The sequence below is a fragment of the Echeneis naucrates genome, chromosome 16, assembly GCF_900963305.1.
Source record: "Echeneis naucrates chromosome 16, fEcheNa1.1, whole genome shotgun sequence".
Classification (NCBI taxonomy): domain Eukaryota; kingdom Metazoa; phylum Chordata; class Actinopteri; order Carangiformes; family Echeneidae; genus Echeneis; species Echeneis naucrates.
In genome coordinates, this window is record NC_042526.1 from 15303135 (window position 1) to 15330143 (window position 27009).

Consider the following 27009-nt stretch of genomic DNA (forward strand, 5'->3'; position numbering starts at 1 on the left):
TTACACTGCTGTTTCAGATTTTTTTGTTAATTTTTGTTAGTTAGAAAAGGGCACAACGGTACAGATCAGTCATAGTTCTTTATCTGCTTGCAGTTTTTCTAAATTATTCCTCCACGTGATCATGTTTTAACAGGCTTTGAACATTCAACCATTTCCATGTGAATTGCACTAATAAAAAATTATGTATGTTTGTGTAGTTGGATTTGAGTAAAAACTCACCCAAATGAAGGACACTCATACGATGTGCTTGGTCTGTGTGTCCATGCATTCTGCCGTATGTATTGACCCTGTTAGAGGTCAGGCTCAGCCTGAGTGCTGATGCTTTGGGGGCTGCATCTCCGTTTTGATGCTTTCTGGTGCTCCCGTACTTTCCGGCACGCAAGAGACTTCATTCCTCTTTTTTAGGACATTTTCTATCCACTTAGGGCTGCATGGTGTCCTTTCAGGGGAGTGAGCAGACGACACTGTTCTCACCCTCATGTTTTTGGCTGACAGCCCTGTTGGTGGGAGAAAGCATAGGCAGAGCGACGGGAACTCGTCTTGTGTAGTCGCCTCAGGCTCTGCTCCTGAGGGTCCTGCCGCTGTCTGGACTGTTGTAGGTGACAAAACTGTTGTAATGTTGCAGGGGTGGAAGCCCTTAGATCTTTAATAAATAGTACCAAGGCCACAGAAGTAAAAAATGTGTAACAATATAAATGCCACTAATACTCACTCTGAAAATCCCAACGACTGGCATATGATTACATATGACATTCTTACATTGTTAATTCTGATAAAGCGGTACGGGGTTGTCAGTGACTACAGACCATCACTGAAGATGATTAATGACTTGGGAAAGTCTTGTTTCACAGACATATATTCATTATTTTGACTTCGACTCGACAGTTTTAAGTTTTGAAGACTGACCGATACTGTACCTTGTCTGTTAAAGTTGGGAAGAGGTCAACCCTCAGGAAGCAGACGACTAAACCAGGCACCACACACACCACACACTCATCTCCTGTAGACAGTTGGGGGCTGCGCCTGAGGAAACGCACAACAACATTAATTTGTGCTCAGTTTTCCAGGCAACAACATTATTTCCTTACACATAATTACACAAATCAAAACATACCTATGAACGGAAAAGCGCTTGGAAAAATGCCAAAAATGCCATTCCTTTGCATTGCAAATAAAATGACAAAGTACAGAGTTAGACTGCCACATATGAAAAGTTGATTGACAGCTGTCCAATAGTGAGTGTCAAGTGCAATCTAGAGGATAGATACAAACACCGTGAACGGTATTATAGCATTAATTGTTCCAAACATCAGGGATGTTTTTCCTCTCTTTATTATCTCAACTGCACACTTACTACAATAACCAAGGATGTAGCTATGGTAACAGCAAAGATTTGTTGGTCAGAGAAGTTGGAGCTGTCGTCCTTCACCATGGAAGTGAAGGTTCCACAGGGAACGAACAAGAGCAGGAATGATGTGGCCATCCCATGCAGTGTGCACAGGAAAAACTGGCGCTTGTTGAAGAGAAGGTTTTGTTGCCTGGGCTTGTACAAGCTCGGGTAGTGAGGTCTGTTCGGGTCACTGACGTCCTGTAGAAAACAGACAGCACGAGGGTGGTGCATTTTTAATTTACAAATATCCTACATAATAATGGGAGAGCTATACTGAGGTTAGTTAGTGCTTGGTGAAAATGTTAAATTAACAGTGTACGATGGGACACTGATGGGAGTTAGGGTTCATTAGGTTGATTGTTCAAGCAACAATTAAGTTGAATTTGAAGTAAAAACACACTCTTTGAATATGAACAACATTTATACAATTCATGTGGTTAAAAAAAATAAATAAATAAAAATTAAAAATGGTTTTATGCCCATGAAGGTCAGAGTGTCTGTGAAAAAGCTGCTGATGACAAAAAAATTTGTTTCAGAAGAAAGACAAACTGTTATTTATCCCCAGTTATCGACTTGCAGTTATTGACCTTCGATCATGATCTTAGTGTTGTCTGATGACACAGCTTCAAGTCAAAGTCAACTCACCTACTTCCCAGTACTCCCAGTTTGTGCCAATGTGGACTGGAGTGAGAGAACAAGCCATCTGATTTTCTATAATACATCTGCAAAAAAAAAAAAACCCAGGGAGTCATTTAGCAGTTTTTCTGCTCTTCTGAAGGTAATCAGAGATGCATCCAAGGCTTTTCTTACAATCATCATTATTTCCTAAAAATAGGGGAGTTTGATAACGTTAAGAATCTTACATGCGGCAGGAGTGTTTTCAGAGGACTGTTTTTGATTATAAAATGAATATTAAGAGAACATTAAGAGATTATTTCGATGTGCCACAGTCTTGGGGTGATGACTTACTCTTGATCATGCTGACATCATTGGCTCCATCTCCTATGGCCAGGATGACCGCCTTCTTGTGCCTCTTCACCAGCTTCACCGCCTGAGCTTTCTGCATCAGAGTGACGCGGCAGCAGATGACCGTTTTACACAAACAGGCCATGTCCAGCAGGACGTGCTCCAGCTGTGGCTCCAGAGCGTGAGCCTGCAGGGAGAACACAGACATCACACCTGCTCAGTCTATTATTACCTGTAACATTAAGCCCCAGCAGAGGCAAAACAAAACAGCTGCTCCAGGTATCATTTCCACTGAGCTGCAGTGCACAGTGGGGGAGCAGCTCCCCTGTGAGGAAATGGATGTTAATAAAAACCTCAGCAGTACAGCAGACTCAGCAACCACAGACATGAAAGAGTCAGCAAAAAACACAACAACACAACCACTGTTTGGTATAATATTCAGGCATTTATACCATTAGAAAAACTGACATGGACAAAAAAAACTAAACAATAATTACATATATGATAATAATTACAGTTATCATTTCATTTAGTGTAACCTTATAGAGTATCTTACCAAACTGTGCCCATTAATGTCTAAGGCATACTCTTCAAACACAGAGTCATCTGCACATGTATCAGTCTTCTCAACATCTCCTGCACCACAAACGTGACTAAGGCTGAGGATGTGCTCCCAGGCACCCCTGTAAAGGCAGAAAAGCATGTCAACATACATCTTCAGTCACTTTCTAAACTGATTGGTGTAGATTCACCAGGATAAAATATTATCCATAGGCACCAATTTTTTTATATTTTAGTCACCCAATGGAGCCATAAATGGCATAAACAGCACAGCAGTTTTCCTCCATGACTTGATTGTTGTTAAAAAGAAAAAAAATCAACCTGCTGTCTGAGGGGAGGTGAAAAGGTGAACGTATAATTTGCCACCTGAGTTGTTGCTGCACCTCCAGCAGTGAGTGTCCTGAGATAACAAACACCTTACTCATGTCATCTCGCAGCATGTTGCAGGAGTAGCCGATGTTCATTGCAGTCTCTGAATGCTGGTATCAGACCTATTATCAAAGCTCCAGTTTCTGGTAAAAGAGATCATTTACATGGATTAAATTACCTAGTTTGTCTCCTGTAAGGACCCAGATTTTGATGTTGGCCAGATTTAGACAGGCCATGGTCTCTGGGACTCTGTCCTGTAGTTTGTCCTCTATTGCTGTGGCTCCTAGAAGCTTCAGCCAGAACAGCAGTCAGACTGCAGGGGGGCCCCAAAGGAGGTTGAGGGCTTCGAGGATGAAAACAAAAGGATGCAAGTTGTACCTTCAAGCCCTGTTCAATCTCTTCATAGAGCACAGCCATCTGATCCGTACGGTTCTCAATTACAGTGCTGGCAAGCAGGAGCTTCTTCATCCAAACCTCATCATAGTTTTCATCAAGGTCTTTGTAGGCCAGAGCTAAAGTTCGAAGCCCCTCACCTGCAAATTTTTGCAGAGGGAAAAAAACTAGTAACGAAAATCTAGTGTTTAACAATATGAAGCATTGGCTGCCATTTTGGAATAAAAATAATAGTATCTACATCTACAGAGTTGTGCTATCTGATCAGGTAACACTTACACTGAGATGCTCTGAGGTGGTGCACAAGAGGTCTTCAAAGGAGGGATCCAGACAGTCAAAGATATTGCAGTAAAGCTTAAATTGGGGGTTTCTCACTTCAAAACACAGGAGCATAGCAAACACAAATCACACTCTTGACCAAATCCTATTAGCAAACTGCAAACAGAAAGACTTGAACTTGAAAAGATAATTTGAAAATAAGAATATATTACTGCCACAAATATAATTTAGAAAGTTAAAAACGCTAAAAGGTGTCATTAAAAAGTGATATTTCACAGGTCGATTATGGGAAAGGAACAACAAGTTTTGTGTTGGCAGGTTGTAGACAGCCGTCTGCCAGCATTAAATATTGCTGTTTAATTTCTTGGTCATCAACTCTTCGGTCATAAAAGTTAGAATGTCACAGATAAAACAGGAATTTACATTTTAATAGCTCATTCCTGCAGCTGTGCACGATAATCTACGGAGTTGATAACCTGTTTTATTGAAGGACGTTGGTCCAGATTTTCCAGAGGTCTAACAATCAAACAGTCTAAGGTATGAATGTGAACACATTGTGCTGGTTGTACAACCTGGCGACCCTTAAGTCTTTCTTTTTACTGACTTATAATTGATCTGTAAAGCATTAGCAAATGATTAAGAAGGAATTATGCCATTTATAAATGTTGCCTCCTCAGAAAGTGCCAAATTAGAGGAATGAAAGACTGTTGATTTCCATTAATGTCTTAACTAGTATTAATAGATGATCAGATTATTGATGTGTACGTTGAATTGTGCTGACAACTAGAGAGTGAACTTCAGCATTTCAGTTATAAGTGAAGACCTAACCAATGACACTCATTTTCTTGCGCACATTGTTGAAGTCCAGTATGACCAGCAACTGATAGGTGACTGCTTGTCCCACCTCGTACAACATGATGATGAGTTTTGTGCTGCAGTGACCAGCGCTCCTACGTCAGGTGACTGGGCCTGGTACATCAGATGTCCTTCATGTTAACAGAAACATCAGGCACATACAATATCACTTAATAATTAAGTAATTGCTTTAATTGTGGCTGCTGCTGTGTCTAAACTGTGTGTGTGCTCCACCTTCACTCTTCTCCTCTGGCATCACAGTGTGGCACAGAGCCAGCAGTCTGAAGAAATCCTGCACTGCAGGATCTTCCACTTTAACGGCCTCAACCAGGCTGCCATCATAAAACTTAAACCGTCTGTCACAGAGAGGATTGAAGGAAAAGTCCACACAGGCTGTTTTCTGCGGGGACATGGACCATCGTACAGCGTCTGAGGGAAATTAGATGTAACGATGACCGACTGCATCAGAAGGTTTGTGTTTTTGATTGTTTTGCTTAACTTATGTCTGTAATATCCACTTTTGGCTAAATTCATCATAAATGTCACCTAAGAGAGAACAGAGCAACGCTGAATATCATTCATTCATCTTCTACCGCTTTTCCTTTTCCAAGTCGCACAGCGGGACGCTGGAGCCAGTCCCAGCTCACACTGGGTGAGGGCGGGGTCACCCTGGACAGGTCACCAGTCCATTACAGGGTCAACACACAGTGACAGTCAGAGACACACACTCAGCCTCAGACCTACAATCTAGAGTCACCAATGAACCCAAACATGGGAGGAAACCCAGGGGAGACCATGCTCATAGATACAGAGATACAGAAACACACTTGTGCCTGTGAGGTTGATTATTTGCGCCGAACTCTGAGTCAATGTGGCCAATTTGAAGAGCAAACTCAGCGATGATTTATAACCATGGTTAATCTTTTGACCTAAACGCAAAGAATTTAAATTTTTTCTTCTTTATGGAAAAACAGTAACATTTTATATTAGATTGCAAGATAATAATCAAGTGATTTAACTGTCAGGTGGGAGGGAAGGAGCGGTTGATCTATCCAAACCTTTTAGGCAAGACAAATTTACCGACAATTTAACTGTCTAAAACTGACAGGATGTAAGTGTTTTATTAATTTATGTGTTCATTAGTGAGTGGATAGCGCTCAAAATTATCCTCATCTTTCAGCGGTTAGGTTGAAGATGGAAATGTCACTAAAAACAGCAGATAAAGTGGGAAATATAAATTGATTGAATCCAATAGAGCTTTCTCTCTCCATTTTTAAAATCTGTTTAAAAACCCTTACACATCTGGATGAATTGTTGGAAATTTAGAATTTTACAATAAGACATGTAAAGAAAAATAATATGCAAGAGTTTGAACAAGCCTCATACCATACGTCTGTCCGTTGATGGAGCACTTGCTGAACACCATGATGTTCTGGGTGAAGGTGCCGGTCTTGTCTGAGAAGATGAACTCCACCTGACCGAGTTCCTCATTCAGGGTGGTGGTCCAAGCTTCAGCTGCAGTGGCCGTTAGACTACAATACATCTAGCGGTCCCAGTTAATGAAGTAACTGTGGCTGAGGCGCAGGACCTCGACACTAAAGGAAGGTTTGCATGTTTTGTTGTATGATACAGTTTCCAACAGGAAATCATTTGAAAGAATTACTTTCAAAATAAAATGTAAGCTGAAAATGACAAGATAGTGTAACGTATGAAATGGTTTAAGGGTTTTTTAGACTTGGGCACACCGTATGTTCTTTGAACTCACCTCACATACAATGAAATGGGAACAACAGTGTTGAGGATGATGATGTAAGACCAAAAGGTGAGAAAGCCAGAAAAAGCAGCGCTGGTCTGAAATTCGTTCCACGGTAAGAACAGCTGGAAGTTTTTGCCACTCCGACTCTCCCAACAGTGTTCCCAATGGCCAAACTGACTCCCATACAAATGAGGAAGGCAAAGATCTGAGATAAAGAACAATGTGTCAAGTGGACAGTGGACATATGAATAACTTGCAGTAGATACACATTCCAGTTGTTTTCACTGACTGTGTCTGATTTGACCTCCTCCTGTCAGGGCTGTGTCAGAGTACACATCTATGTTAGCTAGTCAAAGTTACCACGAAAGGGCAGTGTACAGCTTTCAGCTCACAAAACCAAAGTGTTCATCACCCTGTCGATGCTTGTCCTCTTCAACTTTGTTCTTTCACAGTTTTGCATTTGCGTTTGGTTTGGAGCCCTGCCAGAAAAAGATCAACAGAAAGGTTCATGAGTTTCCTATCGGAGAAAAGAAAGAAAGAAAGAAACACACAATGCTGCAGGAGGTGGTTACTGAAAATGTTAAAATAACAATTTCCAACCAGCAAATATGACCATTCTGAAGCACCACTCTGTTTCTGAGTACACAACCTCGCAGCAGCATTTTATTATCTAGACGGTATCTACTGTCTATCTAGTACAAGGCTCCTGTAAATGTATCCATTTTGTTGTTTGGTGGCTCACAAATGACTTCACTTGAGAAATGCAGTAAAAAGAGTAACACTGTCATCAAAAGAAAAAAATCAAACACTCATTCATACAGTATATGTCGCATGCAGGTTTATACAGAAGTGGTTTTTGAGCACATCTGAGAATTTTTTTTTCCTCCCCCTCCTCGGGTCCAAGCAACATTTGTTAAATACTTGTCGAAAAAAAGATGTCAGGCATCATCTTACCATCAAAGTCCATTAGTTTAGAAATATTTCCCAAATCTGAGGTAATGGTCAAGGCCTGTCTGACTTTCAGATTTGTCTCTCTGAGGGCAAATGGAAAGGGTACGTTTTTTTCTGTGATGACTGACGGACTGATCGGACTGACTTTGGACTCAACAATATTTTACTATCAGTACAAAATCACAAAGGCCAAACACCATACAGACAATTCTGACGGTCTGTGAAGGTACCTCAATATGGCAGCGGATGTGACTTTAAAATAAAGACCGAGTAATGTTTATTAGGTACACCCTCCTTGTACCAGAGGCAGCCTACTTTTGCCCTCATAACCAGCTTGGTTATATACAATGGTCTATTCCCAAAAACAGAGCCACTCTGCAGGGCTGCCAACATGATGAGGATGAAACCAGGGCCAACAAGGATGGCAGTCACACAAGTGGACAACATTGAGTCTTCTTTTTATCGTTTCATCTCTGATTTTTTTTGTATTTTAATCATAATTGATTGGGTAACATTTTCATAAATATGATATGACAGGATAAGGCCAGGATCAAAAATTCCCCAATGAGGAAGTAAATGTAGAGGTGCCATCCATCCATCTTCTGCTGCTTATCTGTTTCCGAGTCACATTGGACGAGGGCGGGTTCATCCTGGACAGGTCACCAGTCCATCTCAGGGCCAACACTCAGACCTACGGACAATTTAGAGCAGGGTTTGTCACCACTGCAGCAACCTCACTTGATGCATTTGATTACGCACAAGCAGGCACCCTGTTTCACTCCATGCGCATCAGGAGGAAGGTGTGAATCAGACTGAGTTCAGGCCGCAACAGGTGAACTGAGTTGATTTTAGGTCATGTCTTGCGAAGTTTGTTCATATTTTAATTACAAGTATTTAATTTTGTAAAACTGCGTTGTTCATTTTGCACATGGCCACAGTTAGTGTTTTTAGTGGCCACCGATGTCACTTTGGGGAAATGTGGTGTTGACACGATGAATGTTTTCTCTCATGCCTTTATAAGTGCATCATTTAGTTTGTTGTAATTGAATTAAAAAAAACAAAACAAATTAATGAAAATTCAATGCTACTGACTGTGTTTATTATAATTTAAAAACCTACATTAAAATTAAAGAAAAAGAAAGAAAGAAAAATAGATTATGATGGATTTTTTTTACCTGTCCGTCAAAATGATGGACAATGAAAAAGTTTAGCGCAAAGTCTGATTTAGAGTCATCAATTAACACAAACATGATGTCTTTGGATGGTGGGAGGAAACCGGAGTACCCGGAGGAAACCCACACAGGCAGGAGAACACGCAAACTCCACACAGGAAGGCCCCAGGCTGGGAGCCAAACCCATGACCTTCTGATTGTGGGTGCAACAGTATGCCGCTGTTCTGCCTCTGCGTTGCCTTAGTTTTATTTTTTTGTGTTTGTATCTTTGTATCATGTTACAAAGTTGTTTGTGTTATGTCTATGACGTCGATGTCTGAAGACCTTCACAGACCAGGCCGGTGTTGGTATTCATTTATGCAGTCTATGGTGTTTAGAAGGGGTTTGGGGTAGCTTGACAACCACAATGCGGTTCTAGCAGCTCGTAAACAAACTCAGAGATACAAGGAATTGCACTTAACAAGAAAAACCAGCTGGTCAGGATGGCTGCATAACGAACAAAACACCCTGCGGCAGAGAAAATATTTAGGCTTAGCTTGAGTATACGTTTGAGACGACACCATTTAGGTTCTGCTGGAGGAGTGTCCATCTGATCGACTTCAAGAACGGGAGGCTCCAACTGTAACGGCTCTACTGCAAGTGTCTCCTGTAGGTTAATGTCTTCTGGAGCATCATACCACTCAGTCTCCTCGAGGCTTTCAATGCTGTCCTCCTCGGGCATTCCCAGTTTTTCTGGATATTCATAAAAGGCCTTTGCTTCCTCTCTGAAATTAATTGCTCCGGCCAGTATCTCCTCATCCTGCTTTATTTCCAGCTGCTTCTTAAGGTCCATATTTGACTGTCTCATCTCAATTATGAGTGTGTGAAGCTCATCCGTGTCCTGCTGCAGATAAGCAATTTGATTATTCTGCTTGCTAATGATCTCATCTTTCGTTAACATCAGTTTCTCATTTGCCTTGAATTGGAACTGAAGTTCCAGGATGACTGCCTTCAGGTTTTGGTTCTCTTCAATCTGATTTTCTCTCAAAGACTGGAGTTTGCCTATCTCAGTAGCGACAATGTAGTTGTGTTCATTCAGAAATTCTTCATTTTGTTGATGATGGTGCAGGGATTCCTTCAGCTTCACTATGTCTTTTTGTTTTTTCTCAAACAGAGTCTCCGTGTCAGTGAGCTTCTGTGCTAACTGCTCTCTTTCTCTGAATACTTCCTCGCCATCTTTAACTTGACACTGAAGAAGGTAGACTTCTGCTCTCAGACCTTTAATCTCAGCTTGATAATTCTCTGTCGCAGATTCAAGGCAGTCCATGTCATTAATGAGGTACTGGTTCTTCTTTTTCAATGTTTTCTCCTTATCCTTTAGAGCTTTAATCTCTGCACGCAGACATTTATTCTCTGCTTGTTGTTCATCTGCCTCAGATTCCAGTAGATCTAACTGAGCCATCAATCTGTCATTCTTGTTCTCTGCCTTGTCCAGTTTATCATTCAGGCCTTCAACTTCCACAAGCTTTTGCAACAACTTATCTTTGTCAGTGCTGCCTTGCTGAACATGCTCTACTGTAAGTTCATGGTCACATATTGCTGCAGGAGGAGTCTCCAGCTGTTGAGCTTCTGCAACAAGAGTCTCCGGTTGGCTTTCAACTCTCAAGCTGTCAAGCTCAGCTCTATGTATTTCATTCAGAGATTCCAAATGAGATACCTTGTTATTGAGATGCTTGAGCTTAATTTTGAAGAATGTATTTTCTTCCTGCAGAGTAAGAAAATTCTCCCTTCGATCTTTACTCTCTGTCTGCATTTCCAGTGTCTGAAATTCAGTCTGCTGCAGATAAGAAATTTGATAACTCTTCTTCCTAACGATCTTGTCTTTCTGTTCTATCTTCAGATTGTCCATGTCTGTGGGCTTCTGTGGTCTCTTTCCCTGAATACTTCTTTAGTATCTTTCACTCTGATTTCCGGTCCTTATCCTGATACCAGATCAAAGCAAACGGTCCTATATACAAGTACATCTGACGTCATCTGTGACGTTTCACTGCGCTATCGTTCGCTGCTTTGATAAATACGGGTGACGTCATTGTCAGGTAGTCTTGCGTTCACAGTTGCAGAAATAGATATAGAAGAAAGAAAAATAAATACAGTTGGACAAATGTTTACAATAGCTATCCCAATATATTAACGTCGCTATCAACTGTGTTGGATGAAGTTATATTTAAGAACAGAATTTGCATTTATCAGCCTGTGGCATCTGTTGCTATCATTATCCAGTGTGCTAGCCTTAATGTTTATCGGTTAATATTCTATAAATCTACGAATCGAGACGGCGACATTCCGTCAACATACTTAAATACTCGAACAAATTTGATTTCGATGTACAGCTGATATGGAAAGACGATTATTTAAACATTTTACCTTGAAAATGTGTGGCTCCGACAATCTGCTCCTTTCAAATACATTGAGCTGCGGCTAGCTTATGCTAACTTCCGGGAACTTTCGAAGGTCTCCGTACGCCGCCATTAGTGTGAATAAACGTAAATCTGTTTGTCCAGGCACATTAGTGAACAGTTTAACTTGTCTATAATTTGCGGGTGATAAGTATTTATTCCCGGTGTTATTTTTATCCCTCTTTATTCTGCGCTTTATTTGGCGCTTTTGTCTGTCGTCAATTTCCAACCTTTGCCCCTTAAAGTGGCAGCACGGCGGCACAGTAGTTAGCGCAGATTCCGCACAGAAAGACACCAGGAACCGAGCCTGTCTGCCTCTGTCGAGTTCACTATTACAAATACTGTTGTGTTATTTTTGTATTGCTTTAGTTGTTTATTTTTAAAAGTAAAAAATAAAAAAAGATAATCGGACCACGTTTACTGACTGGCTGCGGTACGAGCTGAAATGAAAATGTCTCAGTAGATGTTTATGTCAGATGTTTATGGATTCTTTTTACTGTGTGTCTGTTTACAGTTTTACTAAAACTGTGTCAAACTGCTGCATTTTTAGTTTGAAGCTCACACCGGGAGCAGGACAACACCTAAAACGTGCAGGACAGTTGCTCTCCAGGAGCGGAGTTGGTGACCCCTGGTGTCCAAAGTGCAATACTGAAACAAACAAGGAAAAAAAAATCCCATAAAAAATTCACAAAGTGTGTAATTCTCTTCTGTGGGAGACTTTCAAAGTACCTTGGTATCAATAAAGCATCATGATTTGTAAGAATGAGTAATGATATTAAATATTGTCCCAGTAAAAATGACCTGTGCTGTGTGTCCAAAGCTGCAGAGAATGGTTTTCATAATGCTGTTAACTGAGTTAGATGTGGTTAAAACCTGAAATGGGCAAACACACCTTTGAAAGTCTGTATTGTCTTTGTCACCTGAAGCTTCATTTTTTCCTGGATCACAGTTTGATCTAAAAGATTCCTTCCTCTCGCTTTGCTCAGGTCTTTGTGCTTTGGTAACCATATTTTGAAAAACGAGACAAATGTGGTTACATTTTCTACAGCGTGTAATGCTTTCAAAGGGACTGAGCCACCTGAGGGTTTCATAACAAAGAGATTAACCTGGTTTCAAACACCTTTTTCTTTTCCTGGTACAGTGGCCTGTTGTCTAACATTGTATTATGTGTTGAGAAATGAATAACAAGATGTAACAAAGCCAGTGAAACCAGTCTGAGGCCATACATACACACACACACACACACACACACATATATGTTTTTGTTTTTTTTTTTTTTCAGTGCACAAAATAATTTTTTTTAGATGCGCTATTATCAGCCGATATGGACCCTGGTTGGTGCTGGTGCAAAAACTGCAGCCTCATCAGGCCGTACCACTGCCCTCAGGAGTCCAGTGGGTCAAATCAAAAGTTCAGGAAGAAGTTCAGACACAAATACTGTCTACACAGACGATGGGACAGAAGTATGTCAAGGAAGGAGCCCGAAGCCTTCTCCAAGCAGCTTATCTTCACATCCAACTGGTAGGACTCTGTTTTGTCTGATTATCGGCTGATAGTTTTATAAAATGCAACTTAAGAAGAGAGAAGAGTATGTTTCTCTCAGTTGTTTGAGACCTCCTGGATCAGCAAAAGGCTTTTTATAAAGACCTGATCATGCAACAAGAGCTTTAAGGGCTTTAAAGTCCCTTTAACATCTGTGACCATGGATACCATTAAACATCTTAAACATCTCCAATCCAATGCTGAAGCCCTGCAAGTTGATATTGAACACTGGATGGACAACGCTGAATATCTGGAAAACCAATCTAGGAGGAACAGCATCATCATAGACGGCATCACCGAGTCACTTAATGAAAGTTGGTTTGATTTCGGAGAAGAAATTTAGACAAAATCTAACTGGAAAAAACTAAATTGATCAAAGGCACATTGAAATCGAACGAGCGCACCACACTGGGAAGCTGTTGGCCGGCGGGGATGGGAAAAAAACAAGACCTACGGTAATAAATGTCACCGTCACATCTACTTGATCTCTCTCTCCTGTCTCTGCAGTTCCTGACACACCCACCTGCCTGGTTATCACCTTCATTCCCTGCACCTGGTTTGCTCCACCCATCTTCCCACCTGAGGCCCATTCCCCCATCAGTCTCCTATACTTATACCAGTCCACTTTCACCTGCTCTCTGCCAGATTGTCTAGTGTGTCTTCACCTATCTGCCTGTCTCTGCCGTTTTAGAGATTCTGCCTGGTTTCTGACCCCTACCTGTTTTAAGACTGATTAAAGCCTGTCGGACTTACTGCTGTCTCTGTGTTCGTGCTTTTGGGTTCCTCTGCTCTGAGTCCTGATAGTAAAGCTACTTAGGCACAAAGATAAACAGTCAACCCTCTCTAAAGCCAGCATCTTAAATGCTGCCCAGGGTAGCAATTAAGCCATTGTCTTTTGGACACCAACAGATCATGATCAATGTGTGCAAGATGCAAAAAAGGCTAAATACTTGTATTTGTTGTGGTATTTGCAAAAACATATCCCACTATCGATGTCCACTTGTTACAAAGAAGAACATTGATCTATGGTCAAACTGGTTTTGTCAGACATGTACTGGACTGTTTCCCTTTCATTCTTTAGGAAATAGCGATTATGTTGCTGTTACCAACACCACTGCATCAATTTCTATTACAAATGAGCATTATGTTTTTACTCCTTTTGATTTAGAAAGGGGTGATAGCGATAAATATGACTTCAATTGGGATCCAGACGCGAATGTCCTATCAGAAACATATACCTTACCATCCTGTAACTATATGAGTGAAAATCAGTTCAATTCCTATTAGAAGTTCTATTCCATCAGAATTACATACTTTTTCAACCCTCCATATGAATATTTGGAGTTTGGTAAAGAATCACGATCAGCTAATTCATTATCTGTCATCTCTTGAGCATACTTTCCCCAATAATAGCACTTACAGAAACTTGGCTTTCTGATAACATTAGCAGTCTATATGAGCTTCCCAGAACAATTCAGTTCACTCTTACAGAGTGAAGAAAGCGGGCGGTGGTGTATCAACTTTTGTCCATCGCGATTATGAATACAAGATAAGACATGATCTGTACTTGAATTCTGAAACTGTGCCAACTGAATCAATTTGAATTGAAATGCTTGTTGAAGCCAAAAAATCATTATAGGTTGTGTGTAATCCACCAAATACTGTTATCAGGGAATTCAGTGATTGTGTGGCTAATGTGATGGATGTTATTAATAAGGAGGGGAAATTAATGTTCATTTTGGGTGATTTTGATATCAATCTCAAGATTGAGACGCATTCTGGGACTGAGGACTTCTTATGTGCCATTTAATCCAATTACTCTTATCCAGTCATAAGTAAACCCACCAGAGTAAATGATAAATCGGCTACTTTGATTGATAATATTTTTACCAATTCTTTGAATGAGGTAATCCATTGTGGAATACTAGTTACAGACTTATCTGACCATTTTCCTACATATCAGTTTACTAGGCTTAACGGTCAATATAGTAAACAGCCCATCGTAAATTCAGCAAACGTAACATTTCAATGTTTAAGAGAGAGCTTCAGGACGTCTCATGGAGCAAAGTGTATAGATGTGAAGTGCTGAATCTGCTTACAAGTGTTTTTCTCATTCACTGAATGTAGTATTTAACAAATGTTTTGCTAGACCTAAATGCAGTGGAGATATGAGCAAACCTTAGTTTACCTCAGGATCATAGAAATCTTGTAATAACAAAAATTCATCTTATAAATAGTATTTATTGCCAACACCTCAAAGCTTTAGTATTATATAAAAGCTATAAAAACAGATACAATCATCTTCTGAGATTGGCAAAAAAGAACTATTACTCTCAACAATTAAAGGAATCATCAAATAACATCAAACACACATGGAAGATTATCCGCAACTTGTTGCTGATGATTGATTGATTGATGAATTAATGATTTCTTTGCTAATATTGGTGTTTCACTTGCAAAAAAGATTCCTTATGTAGAGTGTAATCCTGCAGATAATATTTTTGGTACATTTCCGATTATGTCTAATTTTATCAAATGTAAACTTGAAGTAATTAAAGAAATAATTGTAGGGTTGAATAATAGCGCCGCATGACACGACGGAATTGATACCTTTCTTATAAAAGAAGTCAAAGAGTGTCTTGCAGAGCCGTTAACCTATATCTTTTCCGTCTCAATGGATAAGGGTAAAGTTCCAGATGATTTTAATGTCGGCAAAGGTCACTCCTACATACAACGACGATTTTCTGCCTGCTTTCTTTGCCATGTTTCCTTTTTTCCTCATAAATCCACATTCATCCAAAATTTGTGGTTGTGTTAAAGGGTGGACTTACTGACGCTGACCTGTGCTGTTCTTGTTTCTCTCGATTACAGGAAGTCGGGGGCTGTTGGCTCCCGACTGACAGGGGCAGGTTGGGGCGGCTGTGCCGTCTCCATGGTTCCCTCTGAGACAGTGGAGTCTTTCCTACAAGCTGTGAGAGAAGCGTACTACCTCCCTGACGCACACAGAGCAGCCATGGAGAAACAAAGTCTATTTGTGTCAAAGCCAGGAGGGGGTGCTGCAGTTTTCCTTGAGGAGTGAAAAGAAACTCACTAATCCAAAATTGTTTCTAGAAACGTAAGTCAGGTTCAAAGACACTGCTGCAAGGGAAAAAGCGTTGTCTTTTTCTTTGACATTTTCTTACTGAAGGCCAAAGGCACTTATCAATGACAAGATGATACAAAATGCAAACTTAAATAGTTGTTTACAACCTGTTTCTTATGAAGGGAATTTTTTTTGTGGATGATCTTTGTTTTTAAATGATATTTGTATCACAATTTTTTTTTTTTATTTTAAAATCATGAATCTTTTGGATATTGGCATGATTTTGTACACCCAACTCACTGTACGCTCTGATTTTTTTTTTCTCTTTTTCTTATAAACAAAACAAGATCACAAATAAAACATTCAATTTCATCATGTTTATTTTGTGCTTAAAATACATTCAACCATCTTATTTTAACATTTCAGATCCAAATGTAATGAACAAAAAGAAAAAACTTATAATAAAAAAGGGGGATTATTATTTAAAAAAAAAAACAAAAAAAAACAGGGGCCTAACAAGGCACAGCACTGGGAAACAGACTTCAGAGTGATTCTTGCACATCCTCATCCAAAAATGCTTGCAGCATTACATATCCCATATTTGAGATTCCAGTTAGTTTGATGGCATTCTGGCAAGTTATGGAGTCAGTAAAGTATAAATCAGTGATTAAACTGGGCTTATCTTCATATTCAGCAGCTTTAGTTATTTACAAAACATGCATTTCAGCACTTTGGATGAAGGTTGAGATGAAAGCTTTAAAACATAGACTTTCTCAGACTTTAGTCTACTGATAGACAAACTTTACTGGCGCTTGGGATTACGTTTCCCTTTCCTCTTTTAAATGTTGGCATTACACTGCTGTTTCAGATTTTTTTGTTAATTTTTGTTAGTTAGAAAAGGGCACAACGGTACAGATCAGTCATAGTTCTTTATCTGCTTGCAGTTTTTCTAAATTATTCCTCCACGTGATCATGTTTTAACAGGCTTTGAACATTCAACCATTTCCATGTGAATTGCACTAATAAAAAATTATGTATGTTTGTGTAGTTGGATTTGAGTAAAAACTCACCCAAATGAAGGACACTCATACGATATGCTTGGTCTGTGTGTCCATGCATTCTGCCGTATGTATTGACCCTGTTAGAGGTCAGGCTCAGCCTGAGTGCTGATGCTTTGGGGGCTGCATCTCCGTTTTGATGCTTTCTGGTGCTCCCGTACTTTCCGGCACGCAAGAGACTTCATTCCTCTTTTTTAGGACATTTTCTATCCACTTAGGGCTGCATGGTGTCCTTTCAGGGGAGTGAGCAGACGACACTGTTCTCACCCTCATGTTTTTGGCTGACAGCCCTGTTGGTGGGAGAAAGCATAGGCAGAGCGACGGGAACTCGTCTTGTGTAGTCGCCTCAGGCTCTGCTCCTGAGGGTCCTGCCGCTGTCTGGACTGTTGTAGGTGACAAAACTGTTGTAATGTTGCAGGGGTGGAAGCCCTTAGATCTTTAATAAATAGTACCAAGGCCACAGAAGTAAAAAATGTGTAACAATATAAATGCCACTAATACTCACTCTGAAAATCCCAACGACTGGCATATGATTACATATGACATTCTTACATTGTTAATTCTGATAAAGCGGTACGGGGTTGTCAGTGACTACAGATCATCACTGAAGATGATTAATGACTTGGGAAAGTCTTGTTTCACAGACATATATTCATTATTTTGACTTCGACTCGACAGTTTTAAGTTTTGAAGACTGACCGATACTGTACCTTGTCTGTTAAAGTTGGGAAGAGGTCAACCCTCAGGAAGCAGACGACTAAACCAGGCACCACACACACCACACACTCATCTCCTGTAGACAGTTGGGGGCTGCGCCTGAGGAAACGCACAACAACATTAATTTGTGCTCAGTTTTCCAGGCAACAACATTATTTCCTTACACATAATTACACAAATCAAAACATACCTATGAACAGAAAAGCGCTTGGAAAAATGCCAAAAATGCCATTCCTTTGCATTGCAAATAAAATGACAAAGTACAGAGTTAGACTGCCACATATGAAAAGTTGATTGACAGCTGTCCAATAGTGAGTGTCAAGTGCAATCTAGAGGATAGATACAAACACCGTGAACGGTATTATAGCATTAATTGTTCCAAACATCAGGGATGTTTTTCCTCTCTTTATTATCTCAACTGCACACTTACTACAATAACCAAGGATGTAGCTATGGTAACAGCAAAGATTTGTTGGTCAGAGAAGTTGGAGCTGTCGTCCTTCACCATGGAAGTGAAGGTTCCACAGGGAACGAACAAGAGCAGGAATGATGTGGCCATCCCATGCAGTGTGCACAGGAAAAACTGGCGCTTGTTGAAGAGAAGGTTTTGTTGCCTGGGCTTGTACAAGCTCGGGTAGTGAGGTCTGTTCTGGTCACTGACGTCCTGTAGAAAACAGACAGCACGAGGGTGGTGCATTTTTAATTTACAAATATCCTACATAATAATGGGAGAGCTATACTGAGGTTAGTTAGTGCTTGGTGAAAATGTTAAATTAACAGTGTACGATGGGACACTGATGGGAGTTAGGGTTCATTAGGTTGATTGTTCAAGCAACAATTAAGTTGAATTTGAAGTAAAAACACACTCTTTGAATATGAACAACATTTATACAATTCATGTGGTTAAAAAAAAATAAAAAATAAAAATTAAAAATGGTTTTATGCCCATGAAGGTCAGAGTGTCTGTGAAAAAGCTGCTGATGACAAAAAAATTTGTTTCAGAAGAAAGACAAACTGTTATTTATCCCCAGTTATCGACTTGCAGTTATTGACCTTCGATCATGATCTTAGTGTTGTCTGATGACACAGCTTCAAGTCAAAGTCAACTCACCTACTTCCCAGTACTCCCAGTTTGTGCCAATGTGGACTGGAGTGAGAGAACAAGCCATCTGATTTTCTATAATACATCTGCAAAAAAAAAAAACCCAGGGAGTCATTTAGCAGTTTTTCTGCTCTTCTGAAGGTAATCAGAGATGCATCCAAGGCTTTTCTTACAATCATCATTATTTCCTAAAAATAGGGGAGTTTGATAACGTTAAGAATCTTACATGCGGCAGGAGTGTTTTCAGAGGACTGTTTTTGATTATAAAATGAATATTAAGAGAACATTAAGAGATTATTTCGATGTGCCACAGTCTTGGGGTGATGACTTACTCTTGATCATGCTGACATCATTGGCTCCATCTCCTATGGCCAGGATGACCGCCTTCTTGTGCCTCTTCACCAGCTTCACCGCCTGAGCTTTCTGCATCAGAGTGACGCGGCAGCAGATGACCGTTTTACACAAACAGGCCATGTCCAGCAGGACGTGCTCCAGCTGTGGCTCCAGAGCGTGAGCCTGCAGGGAGAACACAGACATCACACCTGCTCAGTCTATTATTACCTGTAACATTAAGCCCCAGCAGAGGCAAAACAAAACAGCTGCTCCAGGTATCATTTCCACTGAGCTGCAGTGCACAGTGGGGGAGCAGCTCCCCTGTGAGGAAATGGATGTTAATAAAAACCTCAGCAGTACAGCAGACTCAGCAACCACAGACATGAAAGAGTCAGCAAAAAACACAACAACACAACCACTGTTTGGTATAATATTCAGGCATTTATACCATTAGAAAAACTGACATGGACAAAAAAAACTAAACAATAATTACATATATGATAATAATTACAGTTATAATTTCATTTAGTGTAACCTTATAGAGTATCTTACCAAACTGTGCCCATTAATGTCTAAGGCATACTCTTCAAACACAGAGTCATCTGCACATGTATCAGTCTTCTCAACATCTCCTGCACCACGAACGTGACTAAGGCTGAGGATGTGCTCCCAGGCACCCCTGTAAAGGCAGAAAAGCATGTCAACATACATCTTCAGTCACTTTCTAAACTGATTGGTGTAGATTCACCAGGATAAAATATTATCCATAGGCACCAATTTTTTTATATTTTAGTCACCCAATGGAGCCATAAATGGCATAAACAGCACAGCAGTTTTCCTCCACGACTTGATTGTTGTTAAAAAGAAAAAAAATCAACCTGCTGTCTGAGGGGAGGTGAAAAGGTGAACGTATAATTTGCCACCTGAGTTGTTGCTGCACCTCCAGCAGTGAGTGTCCTGAGATAACAAACACCTTACTCATGTCATCTCGCAGCATGTTGCAGGAGTAGCCGATGTTCATTGCAGTCTCTGAATGCTGGTATCAGACCTATTATCAAAGCTCCAGTTTCTGGTAAAAGAGATCATTTACATGGATTAAATTACCTAGTTTGTCTCCTGTAAGGACCCAGATTTTGATGTTGGCCAGATTTAGACAGGCCATGGTCTCTGGGACTCTGTCCTGTAGTTTGTCCTCTATTGCTGTGGCTCCTAGAAGCTTCAGCCAGAACAGCAGTCAGACTGCAGGGGGGCCCCAAAGGAGGTTGAGGGCTTCGAGGATGAAAACAAAAGGATGCAAGTTGTACCTTCAAGCCCTGTTCAATCTCTTCATAGAGCACAGCCATCTGATCCGTACGGTTCTCAATTACAGTGCTGGCAAGCAGGAGCTTCTTCATCCAAACCTCATCATAGTTTTCATCAAGGTCTTTGTAGGCCAGAGCTAAAGTTCGAAGCCCCTCACCTGCAAATTTTTGCAGAGGGAAAAAAACTAGTAACGAAAATCTAGTGTTTAACAATATGAAGCATTGGCTGCCATTTTGGAATAAAAATAATAGTATCTACATCTACAGAGTTGTGCTATCTGATCAGGTAACACTTACACTGAGATGCTCTGAGGTGGTGCACAAGAGGTCTTCAAAGGAGGGATCCAGACAGTCAAAGATATTGCAGTAAAGCTTAAATTGGGGGTTTCTCACTTCAAAACACAGGAGCATAGCAAACACAAATCACACTCTTGACCAAATCCTATTAGCAAACTGCAAACAGAAAGACTTGAACTTGAAAAGATAATTTGAAAATAAGAATACATTACTGCCACAAATATAATTTAGAAAGTTAAAAACGCTAAAAGGTGTCATTAAAAAGTGATATTTCACAGGTCGATTATGGGAAAGGAACAACAAGTTTTGTGTTGGCAGGTTGTAGACAGCCGTCTGCCAGCATTAAATATTGCTGTTTAATTTCTTGGTCATCAACTCTTCGGTCATAAAAGTTAGAATGTCACAGATAAAACAGGAATTTACATTTTAATAGCTCATTCCTGCAGCTGTGCACGATAATCTACGGAGTTGATAACCTGTTTTATTGAAGGACGTTGGTCCAGATTTTCCAGAGGTCTAACAATCAAACAGTCTAAGGTGTGAATGTGAACACATTGTGCTGGTTGTACAACCTGGCGACCCTTAACTCTTTCTTTTTACTGACTTATAATTGATCTGTAAAGCATTAGCAAATGATTAAGAAGGAATTATGCCATTTATAAATGTTGCCTCCTCAGAAAGTGCCAAATTAGAGGAATGAAAGACTGTTGATTTCCATTAATGTCTTAACTAGTATTAATAGATGATCAGATTATTGATGTGTACGTTGAATTGTGCTGACAACTAGAGAGTGAACTTCAGCATTTCAGTTATAAGTGAAGACCTAACCAATGACACTCATTTTCTTGCGCACATTGTTGAAGTCCAGTATGACCAGCAACTGATAGGTGACTGCTTGTCCCACCTCGTACAACATGATGATGAGTTTTGTGCTGCAGTGACCAGCGCTCCTACGTCAGGTGACTGGGCCTGGTACATCAGATGTCCTTCATGTTAACAGAAACATCAGGCACATACAATATCACTTAATAATTAAGTAATTGCTTTAATTGTGGCTGCTGCTGTGTCTAAACTGTGTGTGTGCTCCACCTTCACTCTGCCCTTCTCCTCTGGCATCACAGTGTGGCACAGAGCCAGCAGTCTGAAGAAATCCTGCACTGCAGGATCTTCCACTTTAACGGCCTCAACCAGGCTGCCATCATAAAACTTAAACCGTCTGTCACAGAGAGGATTGAAGGAAAAGTCCACACAGGCTGTTTTCTGCGGGGACATGGACCATCGTACAGCGTCTGAGGGAAATTAGATGTAACGATGACCGACTGCATCAGAAGGTTTGTGTTTTTGATTGTTTTGCTTAACTTATGTCTGTAATATCCACTTTTGGCTAAATTCATCATAAATGTCACCTAAGAGAGAACAGAGCAACGCTGAATATCATTCATTCATCTTCTACCGCTTTTCCTTTTCCAAGTCGCACAGCGGGACGCTGGAGCCAGTCCCAGCTCACACTGGGTGAGGGCGGGGTCACCCTGGACAGGTCACCAGTCCATTACAGGGTCAACACACAGTGACAGTCAGAGACACACACTCAGCCTCAGACCTACAATCTAGAGTCACCAATGAACCCAAACATGGGAGGAAACCCAGGGGAGACCATGCTCATAGATACAGAGATACAGAAACACACTTGTGCCTGTGAGGTTGATTATTTGCGCCGAACTCTGAGTCAATGTGGCCAATTTGAAGAGCAAACTCAGCGATGATTTATAACCATGGTTAATCTTTTGACCTAAACGCAAAGAATTTAAATTTTTTCTTCTTTATGGAAAAACAGTAACATTTTATATTAGATTGCAAGATAATAATCAAGTGATTTAACTGTCAGGTGGGAGGGAAGGAGCGGTTGATCTATCCAAACCTTTTAGGCAAGACAAATTTACCGACAATTTAACTGTCTAAAACTGACAGGATGTAAGTGTTTTATTAATTTATGTGTTCATTAGTGAGTGGATAGCGCTCAAAATTATCCTCATCTTTCAGCGGTTAGGTTGAAGATGGAAATGTCACTAAAAACAGCAGATAAAGTGGGAAATATAAATTGATTGAATCCAATAGAGCTTTCTCTCTCCATTTTTAAAATCTGTTTAAAAACCCTTACACATCTGGATGAATTGTTGGAAATTTTGAATTTTACAATAAGACATGTAAAGAAAAATAATATGCAAGAGTTTGAACAAGCCTCATACCATACGTCTGTCCGTTGATGGAGCACTTGCTGAACACCATGATGTTCTGGGTGAAGGTGCCGGTCTTGTCTGAGAAGATGAACTCCACCTGACCGAGTTCCTCATTCAGGGTGGTGGTCCAAGCTTCAGCTGCAGTGGCCGTTAGACTACAATACATCTAGCGGTCCCGGTTAATGAAGTAACTGTGGCTGAGGCGCAGGACCTCGACACTAAAGGAAGGTTTGCATGTTTTGTTGTATGATACAGTTTCCAACAGGAAATCATTTGAAAGAATTACTTTCAAAATAAAATGTAAGCTGAAAATGACAAGATAGTGTAACGTATGAAATGGTTTAAGGGTTTTTTAGACTTGGGCACACCGTATGTTCTTTGAACTCACCTCACATACAATGAAATGGGAACAACAGTGTTGAGGATGATGATGTAAGACCAAAAGGTGAGAAAGCCAGAAAAAGCAGCGCTGGTCTGAAATTCGTTCCACGGTAAGAACAGCTGGAAGTTTTTGCCACTCCGACTCTCCCAACAGTGTTCCCAATGGCCAAACTGACTCCCATACAAATGAGGAAGGCAAAGATCTGAGATAAAGAACAATGTGTCAAGTGGACAGTGGACATATGAATAACTTGCAGTAGATACACATTCCAGTTGTTTTCACTGACTGTGTCTGATTTGACCTCCTCCTGTCAGGGCTGTGTCAGAGTACACATCTATGTTAGCTAGTCAAAGTTACCACGAAAGGGCAGTGTACAGCTTTCAGCTCACAAAACCAAAGTGTTCATCACCCTGTCGATGCTTGTCCTCTTCAACTTTGTTCTTTCACAGTTTTGCATTTGCGTTTGGTTTGGAGCCCTGCCAGAAAAAGATCAACAGAAAGGTTCATGAGTTTCCTATCGGAGAAAAGAAAGAAAGAAAGAAACACACAATGCTGCAGGAGGTGGTTACTGAAAATGTTAAAATAACAATTTCCAACCAGCAAATATGACCATTCTGAAGCACCACTCTGTTTCTGAGTACACAACCTCGCAGCAGCATTTTATTATCTAGACGGTATCTACTGTCTATCTAGTACAAGGCTCCTGTAAATGTATCCATTTTGTTGTTTGGTGGCTCACAAATGACTTCACTTGAGAAATGCAGTAAAAAGAGTAACACTGTCATCAAAAGAAAAAAATCAAACACTCATTCATACAGTATATGTCGCATGCAGGTTTATACAGAAGTGGTTTTTGAGCACATCTGAGAATTTTTTTTTCCTCCCCCTCCTCGGGTCCAAGCAACATTTGTTAAATACTTGTCGAAAAAAAGATGTCAGGCATCATCTTACCATCAAAGTCCATTAGTTTAGAAATATTTCCCAAATCTGAGGTAATGGTCAAGGCCTGTCTGACTTTCAGATTTGTCTCTCTGAGGGCAAATGGAAAGGGTACGTTTTTTTCTGTGATGACTGACGGACTGATCGGACTGACTTTGGACTCAACAATATTTTACTATCAGTACAAAATCACAAAGGCCAAACACCATACAGACAATTCTGACGGTCTGTGAAGGTACCTCAATATGGCAGCGGATGTGACTTTAAAATAAAGACCGAGTAAGTTTATTAGGTACACCCTCCTTGTACCAGAGGCAGCCTACTTTTGCCCTCATAACCAGCTTGGTTATATACAATGGTCTATTCCCAAAAACAGAGCCACTCTGCAGGGCTGCCAACATGATGAGGATGAAACCAGGGCCAACAAGGATGGCAGTCACACAAGTGGACAACATTGAGTCTTCTTTTTATCGTTTCATCTCTGATTTTTTTTGTATTTTAATCATAATTGATTGGGTAACATTTTCATAAATATGATATGACAGGATAAGGCCAGGATCAAAAATTCCCCAGTGAGGAAGTAAATGTAGAGGTGCCATCCATCCATCTTCTGCTGCTTATCTGTTTCCGAGTCACATTGGACGAGGGCGGGTTCATCCTGGACAGGTCACCAGTCCATCTCAGGGCCAACACTCAGACCTACGGACAATTTAGAGCAGGGTTTGTCACCACTGCAGCAACCTCACTTGATGCATTTGATTACGCACAAGCAGGCACCCTGTTTCACTCCATGCGCATCAGGAGGAAGGTGTGAATCAGACTGAGTTCAGGCCGCAACAGGTGAACTGAGTTGATTTTAGGTCATGTCTTGCGAAGTTTGTTCATATTTTAATTACAAGTATTTAATTTTGTAAAACTGCGTTGTTCATTTTGCACATGGCCACAGTTAGTGTTTTTAGTGGCCACCGATGTCACTTTGGGGAAATGTGGTGTTGACACGATGAATGTTTTCTCTCATGCCTTTATAAGTGCATCATTTAGTTTGTTGTAATTGAATTAAAAAAAACAAAACAAATTAATGAAAATTCAATGCTACTGACTGTGTTTATTATAATTTAAAAACCTACATTAAAATTAAAGAAAAAGAAAGAAAGAAAAATAGATTATGATGGATTTTTTTTACCTGTCCGTCAAAATGATGGACAATGAAAAAGTTTAGCGCAGTCTGATTTACAGTCACCAATTAACACAAACATGTCTTTGGATGGTGGGAGGAAACCGGAGTACCCGGAGGAAACTACACAAGCAGGAGAACACGCATGACCTCGATGTCTGAAGACCTTCACAGACCAGGCCGGTGTTGGTATTCATTTATGCAGTCTATGGTGTTTAGAAGGGGTTTGGGGTAGCTTGACAACCACAATGCGGTTCTAGCAGCTCGTAAACAAACTCAGAGATACAAGGACTTGCATTTAACAGGAAAAACCAGCTGGTCAGGATGGCTGCATAACAAACAAAACACCCTGTGGCAGAGAAAATATTTAGGCTTAGCTTGAGTATACGTTTGAGACGACACCATTTAGGTTCTGCTGGAGGAGTGTCCATCTGATCGACTTCAAGAACGGGAGGCTCCAACTGTAACGGCTCTACTGCAAGTGTCTCCTGTAGGTTAATGTCTTCTGGAGCATCATACCACTCAGTCTCCTCGAGGCTTTCAATGCTGTCCTCCTCGGGCATTCCCAGTTTTTCTGGATATTCATAAAAGGCCTTTGCTTCCTCTCTGAAATTAATTGCTCCGGCCAGTATCTCCTCATCCTGCTTTATTTCCAGCTGCTTCTTAAGGTCCATATTTGACTGTCTCATCTCAATTATGAGTGTGTGAAGCTCATCCGTGTCCTGCTGCAGATAAGCAATTTGATTATTCTGCTTGCTAATGATCTCATCTTTCGTTAACATCAGTTTCTCATTTGCCTTGAATTGGAACTGAAGTTCCAGGATGACTGCCTTCAGGTTTTGGTTCTCTTCAATCTGATTTTCTCTCAAAGACTGGAGTTTGCCTATCTCAGTAGCGACAATGTAGTTGTGTTCATTCAGAAATTCTTCATTTTGTTGATGATGGTGCAGGGATTCCTTCAGCTTCACTATGTCTTTTTGTTTTTTCTCAAACAGAGTCTCCATGTCAGTGAGCTTCTGTGCTAACTGCTCTCTTTCTCTGAATACTTCCTCGCCATCTTTAACTTGACACTGAAGAAGGTAGACTTCTGCTCTCAGACCTTTAATCTCAGCTTGATAATTCTCTGTCGCAGATTCAAGGCAGTCCATGTCATTAATGAGGTACTGGTTCTTCTTTTTCAATGTTTTCTCCTTATCCTTTAGAGCTTTAATCTCTGCACGCAGACATTTATTCTCTGCTTGTTGTTCATCTGCCTCAGATTCCAGTAGATCTAACTGAGCCATCAATCTGTCATTCTTGTTCTCTGCCTTGTCCAGTTTATCATTCAGGCCTTCAACTTCCACAAGCTTTTGCAACAACTTATCTTTGTCAGTGCTGCCTTGCTGAACATGCTCTACTGTAAGTTCATGGTCACATATTGCTGCAGGAGGAGTCTCCAGCTGTTGAGCTTCTGCAACAAGAGTCTCCGGTTGGCTTTCAACTCTCAAGCTGTCAAGCTCAGCTCTATGTATTTCATTCAGAAATTCTAAATGGGATACCTTGTTATTGAGATGCTTGAGCTTAATTTTGAAGAATGTATTTTCTTCCTGCAGAGTAAGAAAATTCTCCCTTCGATCTTTACTCTCTGTCTGCATTTCCAGTGTCTGAAATTCAGTCTGCTGCAGATAAGAAATTTGATAACTCTTCTTCCTAACGATCTTGTCTTTCTGTTCTATCTT

At 40.5% G+C, this 27009-nt stretch overlaps 2 pseudogenes; both read right to left on the reverse strand.

Moving 5' to 3' along the window:
- Nucleotides 1-993: 993 nt before the first annotated feature.
- On the reverse strand, nucleotides 994-10133 carry LOC115056205 (phospholipid-transporting ATPase ID-like; annotated as a pseudogene).
- A 7462-nt stretch (nucleotides 10134-17595) lies between these two features.
- LOC115056206 (probable phospholipid-transporting ATPase IM) lies at nucleotides 17596-26574 on the reverse strand (annotated as a pseudogene).
- Between the last annotated feature and the right edge of the window lie 435 nt (nucleotides 26575-27009).